Below are 17,005 nucleotides of genomic sequence, written 5' to 3' on the forward strand. Positions count from 1 at the left end.
GACACTGGCATTTAGCATCAGCTTTGAGTGGAAGGACATGTGGGAGGAGGGGGAGGAGAGAAACCCTTCAGCATCCTAGTCTCACTGGACAGTGGCCGTGGGGAGGGCTGAACGGGAGGACTGGGAGTAATTGCAGGTAGCTTCATCGACAGTGGTGGCAGAGAAAATGCCTTATCTGTGAGAGGCAGCTGGGCCCTGCAGTTAATTGTTCTGTTGTTTTCCTCTTGCTGTTTTCCCGGCACATTGAGGTGGGACCTTTACCCTTGCTTTCTCATTGATGCTGAGGCTGGAGCTGGGTGGTGAGCTTGGAGGGGGCCAGAGAGGGGGTAAGAGACTCACCGGGAAGGAGTGGAGGGAGAGCCCATCCAGGGATGTTCTCAGCCCCTTTGGCAACGCATCCAAATGGGCCGGGTGATGGAGCACAGACTATAAGCTTCAGGGCAAGGAGGAAGGTCTGAGGATCATCAGAAAATCCGAGTTTTCGGTGGTGCCCAAGGGCCTGTGTCGGGCACTGGTGAGACCATCCTTTTGGTGTCCGACCGTACCTTGGTCTTTGGGTTTACCCTGGCCACTACATATGCGAATCTCTTCCAGCACCTTCAGGACCGATAAAAGACCCTTCACAATGTGGGTCCTCCTTTCCTTCTGCCCAGCATACCTCCTCCTGCTCCTTCTTCCCCTGCTCCACACATGCACAGATGCATCCACGCTACACAGGTACACACACCCTGGGCATCCCCTTTTCTTTTTCCCTACCTGTGCAGAGGCCCGACTAAGCTTTCTGCTGCCATGTGCCACTAGGTCTGCACCTGCTTGCTCTGGCCTATGTTACATTTCTCAGTGATCTTTTCTTGGCCAACCCTAACTTTTTCTTTAGAATTTGCCACAGTGGTCACCTCCTCCTGGAAGGTTTCCTCCCAGCCCCAGGCTAGCTTAGGTGGCCGTTGGTCCCCACCACAGCTGCCTCTGCCTCCTTCTGTGGGAGCACATTCCACACTGGTCTGTAGTTGTGTGTTGATTTTGCTGAGTACCCCACAGCTCTGTGAGCCCCTAAAGGGTAAGGGTCTGTCTTAATAGTCATGATATCCCCAGCATGTGGCACATAGGTGGCGTCAATAAGTAGTGTGTGTTGAATTGATGAATAAAAAGAAAGAAAAGACCAATAGAACACTTAAGAACCTGAAGTCATGTCCTATGGGGTAGGTTAATATATATCTGCAAGTATTTTGATACCCTTCTCATCAAAATCTTGGGCCTAATTCCTCTCCCCTTTTTGGTTGGTCTTTTGACTCACTCTAATGAGTAGGATATGGTGGAAGTGATCCTGCACAACTTGGAGGTGAGATCATAGAAGATGCTACAGCTTCTGTCTGGCACGTTCTCTCCTGGGATGCTTGCCTTTGTGACCCAGCCACCATGCTGTGGGTAGCCCAGAGGACATGGGGAGGCCACGTTGTAGATGTTCTGGTCACAGCCCCAGCTCAAATCTCAGTCCACTGCCAGCATCAAATGCCAAGCACCTGAGAGAGGGAGTCTTCAGATAGTTGCAGCCTCCATCATTTGAGCCACCCCTGTGGACTCTAAGTGGGAAGAGACAGGCTTTCCTCACTGAGCCTTGTCCAAATTGCAGATTCGTGAACAGAGTATATATCATTGTTTAAAACCACTAAGTTTTGGGTTGGTCTATTTTATAACAATTGATAACTGAAATATCCTAGGAGAAGTAGTGGAAGAAAAATGTTTTACAGAAGACTGGCGAGGACTTAGGGGGAGGCCAGGGAGGGGCAGGAGATGTGGTATCTAATCCATTCAACACCTAACAAGTCTTTGTTAACCTTCTGCTATGTGCCAGGTAGTGTGCACCAAACAGGAAATGTTCCAGGTCTTGGGAGCATCCTAGTGGGGGGACCGATAGTCATTAGGGAGACAAATAATGTGTAATATAACTTGAGGAAAGAGCTATAAAGGGAGTTTGTGGGGTGATGTGAGTGAGAGTGATGGGTGCGGGCTTGGGCAACTTAAAATGGGGGAAGAGGGTAGGGAAGGGAAGGGAAGGCCACTCTCTGTGAAGCCATGAAGGGTGGTCTGGCCAAACAGGCCAGCTTTACTCTGCATGGGAGATAGATTTTGCTTGGTTATGAAATTCTTTCTAGCCAAGCTGAACCAAGATGGAATAGGCAGCCTTGAGGGATGACATGGGCCCATCCCAGGGGTTTCCAGGTAAGGACTGAGCTACTCCCAGACTTGAAAGCTCAGTTCTACAAGAGGCAAATGAGGAGTGGGAGCAGAGAGACAGAACGGACAGCTTTGCTTAGGAGCCATTGGTTTCATGAATACAGTAGTCCCCCTCCTTATCCGTGGGGGAAATGTTCCAGGACCCCAGCAGATGCCTGAAACCACGGATAGTATCGAACCCTATATATATTATGTTTTTTCCTATACATACATACCTGTGATAAAGTTTAATTTATCAATTAGGCACAGTAAGAGATTAACAACAATAACTAATAATAGAACAGAATAATTATAACAATATACTGTAATTGAGTTACCATAGATCTTAGCAACCTCAGCATAGGATTTTTTTTTGTTCTTTAAGTTGAGAACTTTCACTTTTTCACTGAAAGGTAGCACTTTACACTTCTCTTTGGCGTATCTGAATTGCCAGCATCACCACTCTTGTGCTTTGGGGCCATTGTTAAGTAAAATAAGGGTTACTTGAATACAAGTGCTGCGATACCACAACAGTCGATCTGATAACCGAGTTGGCTACTAAGTGACTAAAGGACAGGTAACGTATCCAGTGTGGATCCGCTGGACGAAGGGATGATTCACGTCCTGGATGGGATGGAGGGGGGTGGTTCAAGATTTCATCATGCTACCCAAGAACCATGAGCAATTTAAAGCTTATGAATTCTTTATTTCTGGAATTTTCCATTTAATCTTTTTGGACCGTGGTTAACAGAGGGTAACTGAAACCATGGAAAGTGAAGCCTCAGAGAAGGAGGGACTACTGTACCCATACAGAACACTTTTATTGAGTATCTACATGAGAAACATTGTACTTGAAAATGGAAACACGAAGGTAAAGAAGACACAGCTTTTCCTTCAAGAAGCTCACTGAGGGGCCGGCCCCGTGGCTGAGTGGTTAAGTTCATGTGCTCCACTTAGGCTGCCCAGGGTTTCACTGGTTTGGATCCTGGGCATGGACATGGCACTGCTCATCAGGCCATGCTGAGGCAGCATCCCACATCTCACAACCAGAGGCACTCACAACTACAATATACAACTATGTACCAGGGGGCTTTGGGGAGAAGAAGAAGAAGAAAACGGAAGCTCAGGGGGCCGGCCCCGTGGCCGAGTGGTTAAGTTCACGCGCTCCGCTTCCGCGGCCCAGGGTTTCACCAGTTCGGGTCCTAGGCGCGGACATGGCAGCACTCATCAAGCCATGCTGAGGCGGCGTCCCACATGCCACAACTAGAAGGACCCACAATTAAAAATATACAACTATGTACTGGGGGGCTTTGGGTAGAAAAAGGAAAAATAAAATCTTAAAAAAGAAAAAGAAGCTCACTGATTAACAGACTGGTGGGGGAGACAGAGCTGTGCAAACTACAAGCTAACACAGGACATCTGACGGAGTCTGTTAGATGTAGTATAACAGTTACACATCAGCTGGTGGGAGAAACCAAATGAGGCGATCATACTTCCAATGGGAAGGATTTGAGGAAGGAATGTGTGTGTGTGTGTGCGCGTGTGCACATGTGTGTGTGTAAGATGTAAAGACACAGGGTGAAGCTCCTTGGAGGATGGGTAGAAATTTGTCAGAGATGGGAGTGGGTAAGAATGAGGAACCAAGACTGAAGTCATTCCTGCTCTCTGTCTCATGGAGGTGGACGACCAGAGCTCCCATCAAGGGCTTTACCTCCTTCGTTAGCCATTCCTCTTGGTTGTAGAGATAGATGTTCAAGTTGAGCTGGAGGAAAGGGAAGGGTGGGGGTGATCACTGGCATTACTGGACAGTTTGGGACTTAGGTTGTGGTTATATCTGGGGGCACCCATGCTGTCTCAGGACTCAGTCTCCCTTTTCATTCCGTAGCTCTGTGTTTTTGTCAGCCAAGGTTCTGGCAGAAAACAGATGGCACTCTTATAGGGTTAATTGAGGAAAGTTTAGTGAAGAGACTGTTTACAGAAGTATGAATAGGATTAAGGGAACCAGTAAAGATGGAGATGCACCCAGGGACTGGCAATAGTGGGAAGCCATGACTCCCCAAGGCCAGAAGTGGGTGGGAATGGTGCCATCAGGAGTGGCATGAGAGAGAGCTCCCTGACAGGAGCTATAGACACAGGTGGAGGAATGCAGCTGCTGCCTGAACCCTGCGCAGAGTCGGGAGGAGGGTGTTATATTCCCTGAACACTTTCTGCCCAACTTTCTCACCTCCCGCCAGCACCTCCCATTGGATGAACTCAACAAGAAGGCAGAGGGCGTGGAAGCCTGGTTTATAGAGGTCAGTGTCCTGTGGCACAGAAGAGGACAAAGAAAGGTGGAGAACAGATCTGGAGGGACAGTGGGAACTCATCAGCACAGATTCATTTATGTCCTCCTCATCCTCAGGCAGGCTCTCCCATGAGGTGGTCATGTGGCCACCAGCAGCTCAAACTCACATCATCTTGAATCTTCAACAGAAAGATAAATTCTCACTCCAGTTTTGCTTTTTTTCTAGCAAAAGCCCTGGAAGTTTTGCCTCCTTGGCCTCCCTTGGGTCATAAGCCCTTCCATCAACCAGGCTCTGACACCAGGATGATGGAATGTACTCATTGGCCAAGCTTGGGCGTGCAACTACCCATCCTTGGAGCTGGGGGGAGAGGGGTAGCCCAGACCCACCTGAGCCACTTGGCCTGAGATAGGGGAGGGCTGGCTCCCCACAAAAATGTCAGGGCATTTTACGGGGGCTGTTACCAGAAAAAGCACGAATGTTGGACAGGTGCTGGACAGGCAACAGTCTGCCATTCAACCTTTCTGTGTAACTGAATCATGGCATGTAATGAGAGAGCTAGTGTTTGCAGCAAAGGAAAGAACATGGACTCCGAGGGCAGAAGGTGTAGCTGTGATGATCCTGGTTGAATATATGGGAAAAGCTGGGAAACTGAAGGTGATGGAAAAGTAAAAGCCCAGGAAGGGAGATGGCTGGGCAAGCAGCTTCTTTTTTGATAAGGATGTTCCCTATTTTCCTAAGCATCATGATCAGACTCAAAGTAATGTGTAGGCAGTGTCTGGCTAAAGGCAAAATGATATTAAGACTAGGGTATCTCAACTCTAAGACTCTGAAGGAGGAGGGTTCCTGTTTGGGGCAAGATGAAAAAACAATGAGTAAGGGGCCATACTTCTCACTGTAACTCTGGGCTCCAACATGGGTACCAGAACATCTTAACGTAACCATTGATTTAAATCGGATACCCCGTGGAGAGCAAGAATGAAAGAAATGCAAACTCATAGGTACAATGAGATAGCTCATTTCCCCTCCTTTTTCACCATTATCAATCATGGCTTTGTCTCACCTGGAGTTTCCATTTTGCATCAGTAGAATATTTATTCACAGTTTTTTGTGCACTTTTGGTCTAGCTTTTGAGACTTGTAAAAAGATGGCAGGTCTTCAAAGTCCTTTGCAGACTTCTTCCCTCATACCTTAGGTGTCTCTTTCTCTTTTGAGAGAGAGGCATCTAAACCTGCTTAGAGTTCATCAGAGAAAGACCCCATTTGTCCTCTGAGTTCCTTGCTCTTGGCTCCAACTTTCCTTTGCTCTCAGCCAAGCAGAAAAAGAACAGTTTTTTTTTTTTTTTTTTTTTAACACAGTAGCACAATGCTGCTGCTCTGCATGAAAACCCGTGGTTTTCTTTTGCCAATCAGAAGAAAGTAATTTTCCTTTCACTCACCTGACTAACTTGTTCTGAGCATCCCCTCCCCACCCTCCTCTGATAGCTTGCTGCTAAGTATTTGCCAATTCATTTGCATCTCAATGGTTCTTTAGCAACTATCATACCCTCTGGATTAGGTACAAAGCTGCTCTCTGACACAGACTGCAGGGGCTATGTCACCCTCTTTTCTGGTGCCTGAGTAACCAAACCGAGCCCTGCCCAGACATGAATCCCGTTTACTCACAGCATCACATGGCTCTGAATTACAACGCAATTCCTCCTTACGTTATCTGAGCATGCAGACTTCTAAGGCACCCTTGCACTCAAATGCCTCAACTAATCCATTGGTTCCTAAAAACTGTCCTCTGATGTATGTCTTCAGAGGGAGAGTCACAGATCTCAGCATTGGAGGAGAATCCTGTCTTCAGACAAGCAGCGAATTAGGTCCATTTTATGGATCTGGCAGCTGAGGCTCAGAGAGGCGAAATGGCTACCCCAAGGTGGGACAGGCGCCTGGAACATGCCAAGGAGAGATGAGAGCTCAGGGCCCTGCTGCTTCCTAGCCCTTGCTCCACTCTCACATATGCATCCTGAAGAGTGACTCGCATTTGCCAACTATTGTGAGCTTTCAGAATCGGTTTAAGGAAAGTTATTTTTTAACATATATTTTCGGCTCTATTCATATGAGGTCCTAGGAAATTTCACTTCTCGCCCAACCAGAGAGAGTAATTGCCCAAGTGAATATGCCAAATATGTGTATCACCTGGTGTCTCTGGTCTTGGCGTTGCTAGTCTTTCCATTCTTGGGCTTGTAGCCGTAGGTAGCACAGAAGGAGTGAGGGAAAGCCCAGCGTGCTTGCATCCGTGTGTGTGCTTGTGTGTGGATAGACAGTGGCACTGGACCATTTAGCAAATTACAATATTCCTCCCTGAGTAGGTGGTGCTGCTTTTGTAAGAGCACCAGGCCGCCTCCACCGGGGCCCACTGGCATGGAACAGCCTGCAAACGGAAGACGCTATTCAGAAAAGGACAATAAGAATAAAGCTCATTCTACAGTAGGGCTGACCTTTGCGACTTCCACTTCATGATGTTATTAAATATCTGGAAAAGACTGAAGGAACAATTATAGTATTGTCATAACGTATAAGTGCACAAAGCGAGCCGTTCCCGAGGAGGCTCTGGCTCGGCTGAGCTTGACAAAACAGGCGGCGCAGCTCCGCCGCTTAATTTCTCATCTGGAAGTCGTCTTCATTACTTAATGTCGGCTTCAAACTGTGAATGTGCTGCATGCAGTTCTGCAGCCATGGGCTCCAGAAAGCCAAGAGGTCAGGGAGGAACGGGTAGAAGCCCTGGGATTTCTCCTCATCTCCCTGTAGACCTCGTGTGGAGGGAGTCCTGGCTGTAGCTGTCTTGATAGCCTGGGCTTAGCTGGGTGCTGGCCCTCGGAGTCCTGGGGAGAGTTTTCTGAGTTCAGTTGGTGTAAAGGCTTTGGTAGAACAGAGAGTGAGTGACTGGCTCACTCCAGAAGGATCACAGGAGCTTGTGTGGTCACTCCCTCCTTCACACATCCTCCCAGCTAACTTTATCCAGTGGGAATTCTGAACTTGGGCCTGGGGCTGGCCCTATGGTGTCACATTCTCTCTGTCACAGAGTTCTGCTTCTAAACCAGTGTTTTTCCCCTTATTCTCATGGTTGCCCCGCTACAGAGCCTTTTTAGACATATTTTTCCTAACCACCCATTCCCTGTGAAATGTTAATACCGCAGATTGCTGTACATCTGTTTACAAGGGCCACAAACCATGGTCAAATCTAAGATTTTTCACTCCCCTTCCTCCTCGAAGAATCGGTTTTCACCCCATTCAGAACGCATGATCTAAACAAAACGAGCCTGGCGGCAAATTAGCCAGTCGTCAGCTGAGTTACAGAGCAGCTTGGCACCATCTGTTTTCCCATGAAAGTTTTACCCTGTGTGGAAAGGATGTCTGGCCAGTGGAAAGGATGTCCATCTTAGCAAGTCCCAGAGGTCCCCTGCTGGCCAGTATGAACCTTTAGTTGTGGGGTGCTGGGGTGGTCGGGGGCCCAGTGAAGGCCTGGGGCACACAGGTAACCAGAGCGTCGGGCAGCAGTGATTTCCCAGTGGAGGTGGACATTGTGCTTAGGCCAGTGTGTACTTAACCGAATGTCAGCCCTGAGCTCACTAGATTTGAAAATAGGTTCTTACATCTGGGTCCATTATTTGAATAAATATCCTCTCTTGAGGTAAAATTTACATACAATAAAATTCACCAATTTTAGGTGTTCAATTCCATGAGACTTGACAACTGAATGTAGTTGTGTCGCCAGCATACAAACATGATAAAGAACATTTTCATCACCTTCATGTCCCTTCACTGTCATTCTGCTCCCTCTGTCCCTCTACCCCTGGCAACCACTGATATGCTTTCTGGCTCTATAGTTTTGTCTTTTCTAGAAGTTCTTATAAATGGAATCATAGAGCGTGTAGTCTTTTTTCGTATGGCTTCTTTCACTTAGCATAATGCATTTGAGAGTCATGTGTGTTGTTGCATGATCAATGTTTCCCTCCTGTTATTGCTGAGTGGTATTTCACTGCATAGATATATCACAATTGGTTTATTCATTCAACAGTTGATGACCATTTTCTTCTAGTTTCTAGTTTTTGGCTTTTATGAATAAAGCCACTGTGAACATTTGAGTACATGTCTTTGTCAGACACAAAATGAAAAATAGGTTTTCATTTCTTTTGGGTAAATACCTAAGAGTGGAATTGCTGGATAGTGATAAGTGTAAGTTTAACTTTATAAGAAACTGCCAATTTGTTTCCCAAATTGTTCCACGTTGCGTTCTCACCAGCAGTATATGAGAGTCCCAGTGGCTCCACCAACCAACAGTTGGTATTATCATTTTTAAAATTTTAGCCATCCTGGTGGGTGTATAATGGCATCTCATTGTGATTTTCATTTCATTTCTCTAGTGACTTATGATATTCTTTTCATGTGCCTCTCAGCCGTTAACTTGTATTCTTTAATGAAATGGATGTTCAGGTCTCTGGTCCATTTTTGTTGTTGGGTTATCTGTTCTGGGTCCATTTTCGATTTACGTGGTTGTTTGGAGGTAACAGAGGAACCCTGCTCTGACCACTGCCTGTCTGTTTGGGGTGCTGTGTCGTGCTGAGAATTCCACAGGTGGTTCCTGCTGGGTCTCGTTCCTGGAGGTGGAGTGGGGATGGGCCATGATCTTCCTGACAAGGATGGTTGTCACTGTTTGGGAAGAACTGCGTCCCCAGACGGTGACCAAGAGCTTAGAAAGTGGCTCTTGCTATGCAAGTATGTAAGCCTCTGCAGGAAACCGCAATTCAGGTGACCTGAGATTGTGTTACCCTGTGTTTATTTCTCGTGTGTCATCCCTAAGGTTCAGCCTCATCTCCACCATCCTCCTGGGTCTGAAAGAAGGGCCTGTGCCCCTGCCCCTGCCCAGCATCGAAGGGGCAGCTGGGCCTCCGTGCTGGTGGCAGCAGAGATCGGGTCAAAATGCCCCAGCATCCTGCCTCTCCAGGGTGTTCTTATCAGGTATCTTTTGGTTTTGGGTTTTCTGTCCGTGGAGAAAGGTGTGATTCCTCTTTGCAGGATGCTCTATGAAGGGTGGTCTGAACCTGCACAGGAGAGCACACCCAGGCTTGGCCCAGACTCCCAGGGTTGGGCCCATTCAGTAGGGTGCTCGGTGCCCCAGGCTGCTCATCACCTTTCTCCTGGCCACTCTGACTGCTGAGAGAGCTCCCAGCCCCTCTGTTTGTGCTGCCTTCAAGCAGTGGAGAATGACTGGCTCATTTTTGAACTTTAGATGACAGCCTCGAGATTCCACAGGCTTTTCAATCCTGTGGATGATGTAGGTGCTTCTGCCGTGTTTGCTGTTATTTGCATGATGATGATCAGTGATCACAGTAATCATGGGGGTGGTGACACATGACAAGGATGTGGAGGCCTGCCATGGAGTCATCAAGGATTGGTATGCTCATCTGGGCCCCGCGTCACTCCTCACAAGCATTTGTTGTGCCCACGAGCGAAGATACAGCTGACACTGCATCACTTCTGGCTCTGGGCAGGGAGGGCTGTGTCACAGTGCCCCAGAATTCAGCCAGGGCCTGGCACAGAGTAGGCACTTGGTAAAGGATAGGTGGTTGGATGGATGGACTGGGTCCCTATCACACTGCACAGGGTCATTCAGGGAGAGGCTGGTGCTGGTGCCACCATGGCATAAAACAAGGGACTCATATCACACAAAAGCAGTGGCAGCATTGGAAACCTGGAAGATCCAGCTGTGGAGACAAGGCTGATATAATTGGTACTGGGTGGGAGAGACCTGAAGATGGTTCAGACAAGGAACCACCATTGAAAGGGCCTGTTTGAGGGGGAGTTTAGGGGTAAACTGGGCCTTGGACATGTGGAGATGGAGAGTGGTGGGGTGCTTTCATTGGAGAAATAGCAGAAGCAGAGGCTTGGTGATGGGAAGGGAAAGGTGAGTACCTGGAATGGCAATTGTGGACAAGCGAGCGCTCAGTGATACAGCCAGGTGGGTTGTGCTGTAGGTAGTTAGAGGACGGAGAGATTGGAGTGGGCCTGGGAAACCAGGATGGCTTCCCGAAGGAAGGGGCCCTTCTTGGAGGAAGCAGAGGATTCGTGCTGGTAGAGGAGGCAAGGCATAAGATTCTCTTCCAGACAGGCTTGCCCTGCCTGAAACCACAATTATCTGGGCTGGGGAACCACAGAGAAGCCTGCTTCTGTGACATATGCCCCTCGATCTTGGACTTCCTGGCTCTGGAAAGCCCAGGAGGTGTTCCTGTAAGGAGAGCTCAGCCTTACCGTTGGGTCCTGAGTCCCAGAGCCCAGCTGACACTGCCAGCAAGGGTTCACCTAGAGGAAAGCAAGATGCTTCTTCAGTGGTCTGGACCAGCCTACCACCGCTGTCCTCTTTGGTCTCACCACTCAGTGTGTGGTCTGTGGCAGGATGCGGGTTTCACTGGGGAGCCTGTTGGAAATGCGGACTCTCAGGCCCTGCTTCCCGGTCACTGAACTGAGATCTGCCGCGGGCAGGAGTCCCAGGCTTTAAACGTCTGCATCAGGGGAGCAGCCTCTTTAAACAATTTAACAAGCCTTTTTTTTTTTTTAAAAGGAATTGTTCTAGATTAAAGAAGACTAAAGAGGGGCTGGTCCAGTGACGCAGCGGTTAAGTTTGCACGTTCTGCTTCTTGGAGGCCTGGGGTTTGCTGGTTCGGATCCCGGGTGTGGACATGGCATCGCTTGGCACGCCATGCTGTGGCAGGCGTCCCACATATAAAGTAGAGGAAGCTGGGCACGGATGTTAGCTCAGGGCCAGTCTTCCTCAGCAAAAAGAGGAGGATTGGCAGCAGTTAGCTCAGGGCTAATCTTCCTCTAAAAAAGAAAAAAAAAGAAGAAGACTAAAGAGATATGACAAGTAAATATAACACATGATCCTTTCCTACATCCTGTACTGGAAAAACATTGTTCTAAAGGACAGTATTTGGACAATTGACAGTTGACAGTGAACTCCGCAGATTAGGGCAGAGGGCCTCATTAGATGAGAGTATTATAACAATGTTAAATTTTCCAAATTTGGTGACTGTGTTGTGGTCAAGTAAGAGAACATCCTCGCTCTCTTGATGAACGCACCCTAGTCACAGAGGGTTCAGGGAGGAAAATAAATGAACAAATAAATGAATGGGTGTGTACTATAACAAATGTATATATAATATAAAAATATAGATGTACTATACTATACTACAGAATATATGTATAAAGAGAATGAAAAAGCAAATGTAGCAGAATGTTAAAATTGGTGAATCAGGATGAAAAGTATATGTTCTATTCACGCAGTCTTCCTGTGTGATTGCTATTATTTTAAAAATAAAAAGTTTAAAAAATGTATATCTTCTTTAAAAGTTTGATGGACGTTGCAAGTTTCCCTCCAAAAAGGCTGAACCAATTTATCTTCTCACGGCACTATGAGAGGGTTTGTGCAGCTGTTTGTTGTAGCTGTTTTTATTCAGCTCTTTTGATGCCAGGGACTTTTTTTTGATGGGGTCATAGATCAGTTTTGACCTGGGGACATTTTGGTTTTTCCCAATTTATTCTGAATATTTCTAAAAGCATAGCAAAGTTGTAGAGTGCTGAACGTCCATAGCCCACCACCCACATTCAACAATCGTTAATATTTTACCATATTTATTTGTCATTGCACATTTTTTGGGGGGAGGTTGCGAATTGAGACTCAGCAAAATTAAGTAACTGCCAAAGGTAAGTGATGGAGCCAGAGACCACGTCCTCTGCACCTGCGTCTTCCTCTCCTGCTTCCCAGAGTTTCCTGCATTGCTTCCTGAACAGATGGGATCGATATGTTTTTTTCTGAAGCCGTTTAGTACAGTGTTGGAGTCAGACCTGAGTGAATTCCCTCTCTGACCTTGGATAGACTACCAGTCTCAGTTTATTCATCTGATAAGTGGGGATAGTGTTAGTGACCTCTCAGGATTGTCATAAAAGATAAATGAGGTAACCTGCTTAAAGTATGAAGTAGCCATTGTTCTTGTCATTTCTTCTGTATCTCTCTTTTCATTTAAAAGCAATCTTCAGGCCACCTCCTCCGGGAAGACTGATCCCTGGGTTTTTACTCTGCCTGCCGGCACCTTGTCGGGTGCATATCTTGCTGGTGTGTGGTTCTGTCTCGTCTACTCCAATAGACGTGGGAGGTTGGTGCTCTGAGCATATCTGACAAGTTGATACTCAGGCACGTGTGCTGGGGTGATGTTCAGTAGCCTGACATCACACAGGAAGACCAGGAATCCCAGGTCTCCAGCAGCAGCATCTCCTGGGTCATTAATCCTGGTGAGCAGGTCTGGATGAATTCCCAGCTGCCCCGCTGCTCCCTTCCATTCCCATCTCCAGGGTTTCCTCTCCTTAGACTGGGATTCAGACTCTGGGGAGGGGGAAGCACAGGGCTGGGTCTAGGGTGAGACAAGTAAGGCACTCAGCTGGGGTGTAAAATTCAAGGGGGCACCAAAAAATTCAGTAACCAAAGTAAAAGTTTTAAAAAGTCACATCTTTAAACTCTGGCCTGTGGGCTGGCTGCCTGTTTTCATAAATAAAAAATAAAGTTTAAAAATAAAGTTTGAAGGACTCAGCCTACCCACACCCCCTCTGTGTGGCCCCAAGCACTGGGGGGCCCTGGAGAGAGCATTCCTGGCACTTGTCCTCAATGTAGCAATGTCAACAATGCCTGCAGCTCCAGAGTTCGCACAGCTCTTTCATCCTTTGGAGGGCCGGTACCCTGGTGCTCCCAGCCCACAGCCAGCATGGCTCATGGCTCATGGCTCTGGGGAGGGAGCACCAAGACCTGGAGGTGGGTATATGTGGTTGGTCCAAATGGTGCTGGGTGGTGCTGGTGTCCCTGTCGTGGTGGAGGGTACACATGGGCCGCGCCCTGGCCTTAGAACTGAAGCCTTATCTCCACGGAAGATACGAGGTGTTGAGAGTTAGGGAATGGACTCGCATTTACCCTCCGGTGATCTTGGAAAGTCACCTCATCGCTTTGAGGCCCAACTTCATCCCTGTCCCATGGTGACATGGGGTCCAACCTCCTCCCCTGTGGGCTCTTCAGTAAGAGGTTGTTGAGTAGGAATTGGAGCCAATGGATGTGAAATGCTTCATCCCAGAAGGGGGACATGCTCTGGAGATGCAGTCCACTTGTAACCATGGATGCAATTGATTCCTGTGGACAGTGTCCACGCCTTGACCCAAGGCTGGCTGAGTGGTCAAACCCATAGAGGGGGCTTAAATCCAACACCCCACATCCAGCCTGGAGTGGAGAGGTTCAGTGACAAGTGCGGCATCTCCTCCATGCCTAGCCAGGTTTGCAGCACCTCTCGACGTCTGTGCCTGTGCTCCCACTCACTACTCCTCAAACAGGTGGCTCCCCAGTGTCACCCTCCCTGCCCCCTTCCTGGCTCACCTAAGACTTGTGGGCTGTCCATTCCCCGACTCTCTTAGCAGCCATGTGAAGAAGGAGGACATGGAAAGGGAGGGCAGAACCAGGTACCAGGATATGCTCCCCGGGTGGTCATCTCACTCCTGGGAGATTATAAGGCCCTAGCTGTAGATTTCACCTTCACCTTCCTTTGACCTGTCACTCACAGGAAGTGAAAGCTGTGGCCAGCTCTTGAGTAGTGAGATCAGAAGGCTGAGGAGCAGAAGGGAAGAGGCAGCCTGGCTGGTAAGAGGGTGGGGGTGGCAGCTGGGGGCCCATGTAATCTTCAGACTGCCATGGGATGCTTAGTGGTCAGCTTATGAGTACAGGAGGCCATTTGAGCAGGATGGAAATGGGTCTGTATGTGGGAGACCAAATAGGAGAATGCTTTGGCAGGTGGAATTATTTGTTGTATGCAGAGGTGCACTCCTAACATAGAGAAATGGAGTTGGATGGGCACAAACACACCTCTGTCTTAGCATTTCTGTAGTAAGTTGGAGTTTTCTGTTTGGGGTGTGTCTCTCTCTCTCCCTGTGTTTTGAGGCCTGGGAACCTCCTCTTTGTGCCTCTGTGTCTTGCACAGGCTGCAGGCAGGATGCATGCCCCACTGGTGAGTCCCCATTTCCCACGGGGGAGGTAGAATGGTGCTTGTCGGGTGGTCTCAGACACCAGGTGCCCATCTTCACTTGGCCACTCTCCACATGTGGGCCTTGGACAGCCATCTTGACATCTGCAAAATGGAATGACAGCGCCTACTTCGGTAGTTAGTAAGGGAGATATACGTCCGGTGCCTGGTACAGTGCTGGGTATGTAGAAGGTACTCAGTAAATGCTTCCTCCCTCATCTCTGTTCTTCTTTTCCTTCTCTTTCAAGGCAGTAGTGTGGGGTTTCTGCTTAGAGAAGCTGACTTTCCACCTTGTATCCCCTCTCTGCCTCATGCAGGCTGCTGAGACACTGCCCTTGCAGCTTCTCCTTGTGGTCAAGGTGGCTGCTCTACAAGTGTTCCTGTGGTCCTGCTGCTCCCATGTCTGGCCTGTGGGGGGGCTTCCCTGTGACAGGCCACAAGGAGTGCTGTGGCCTCCTTCCCTAGCCTGGCCTTGCCTCTGCCACCTCCTGCTCTGCGCCTTGCTGGGGTGGGCCCAGCTCAGAGGACAGATGGACACCCGTGGTGCTGATTTCTGATTTGGCCGGTGTCAGCTAATTGCTCTAACAACTGAGTCCAAATCTGTTATCCAGCAAGGTAAAAGTTTACTTCTTCCTCACATCACAGTCCAGTGAGCCCAGTGCTGGGGCTCTGTTCTGCCCCGTGATTTGGGGACCCATGCTGATGGAGCAGGAGGCACACCTGCTCTTGTCTACCTCAGCCCAGAGGTGATACCTCCCTTCCTCTCCTCTCATGGTCCCACCCGGACACAGGCTGAGGAATGGAGTGAGCTCCCTTCTGGGAAGAGGGCACAGGTTTGGGTGGCAGTGGCCTTGCTGCAACACCACAGCCTCTGCAGTCCAAGGACAGGGGCAAATGCCTCCTGCCCCAGGGGAGGCCTGTCCTCCAGGAGGGCTCAGAAAATTCCTCCCTCCCTCTCTCCCTTCTTTTTTGTCCTCCCTCCCTCCTTCTTCCAGCAGAGTCCCCTTGGACCACTGCCTTTATGCAGTGGAGGAAGAGATGCTTGGGGTAACATTTCAGATCGTGGAAGCCGGGCTCTCTGATCACAGGCAAAATGTTATCCAGATTATTCTATACAGAGGCAAGCGACCAGCATAATTAGGGCCCAAGTGCTTCTTCAACAGCAAGTTCTTGGTGGTGGTTTTTATTTACTTGTGTTTGTCCGGCCACCTGCAGTGTGCCCCCCACATTGGCCGCCTTCTCTGTTCCTGGCACTCCCCATGCGTCCTCCTGCCTTGGAACATTTGCACCTGCTGTTCCCGCTGCTGGGTAAAAGGAACAAAAATCAGATACGCTTTAAAGGGAGAATGGATTTTAAAATTAAGGAAAAGTATTAGAATTAAGAATATAGAGAAATAAAAAATGATAATAAAGTGACAAAAACCAGGGCACTAACTGCTTAAAAGAATTAGTGACAAGTGAAAAAGGTTAAAGACAAAAGATAGGAATAAAAATAATGATGAAACAAAGGGATGAACCCAAATGGACAAGATGAAATGTGAAATAGAAATCTAAAATACTTGAAGGCTTGATTGTGTAACAAAAGAGCAAATTCAGAAGAAAACAAACGTTCCTAAACCATGGGAGATGAGAGGGAGCAGCCTGGCTCTGGGATGTCCCAGGAGAATGCCATCTCTCTCTCTGAGGCTTCTTGGGCGTGAGAAGTCCCAGTGCAAACAGGAGCGCGTTTCTCTTTAGGAGAAAAAGGCTAGGGTGGAGACTGTGAACCCGGGAGGCTGGTGGGCTTGTACTATTTGTCGTGCTCCTGGGGTGCAGCCCCTCTCAGTCTCCCTTCTCCTGCATTTGGGAAGGGGTGGGGCAAGGAGGTGGGGAGGTCAGAATTGGGGGCCACACGCTAAGAGCAAGGGCTCCTCCAGACAGTGTATTCAGGAGACCTTTGGCTCATTGGAAAGTGAAAGACTGTTAAAATGAGGCAGGTGGCGGGCAAAGGCTATCCCCGAAGGCCTTGTGCTGTCTGGGAACTAGTGTAGGAGCCCGCAGGTCTCCCTGCTTCACTTCTGGCCCTGGGGAATTTGCCCGGTGTAAGGAGGGCCTCAGCTGGCAGGCACCCCCTTTCCCTCCCTCAGCCCTCCTGCCTGGAACCCAGCCTCCAGGCTCTACGGTTCCTGGTCCCCACGGGCCGTGTCACCGCACTGGAGGCTTCAGGGCTGTCCCCTAGACATGGACAAACCCCACACACCCTCTGGCCTAGGCTTCCTGGGTCCCTGGCATCTCTCAACCCCCAACACTGGCCACCCTTCACTCAGACCTCGGCTGCAGGTGAGCTGAGATGCTACAGGCTGATGGTGTGTGCAGGGTGGCGCGGGCACTGACTGACATATATATATTCCTTTCTCATTCACATTGCAAAAGG

The 17,005-nt window shown here is 48.8% G+C and overlaps 1 protein-coding gene across 1 annotated transcript in view; it reads left to right on the forward strand.

The window, feature by feature from the left end:
* EPHB1 (EPH receptor B1) overlaps positions 1–17,005 on the forward strand; it is a 417,903-nt gene that overhangs the window by 9,106 nt on the left and 391,792 nt on the right. The window lies entirely within an intron of this gene.

Source organism: Equus caballus, chromosome 16 (genome assembly GCF_041296265.1).
Source record: "Equus caballus isolate H_3958 breed thoroughbred chromosome 16, TB-T2T, whole genome shotgun sequence".
NCBI lineage: Eukaryota > Metazoa > Chordata > Mammalia > Perissodactyla > Equidae > Equus > Equus caballus.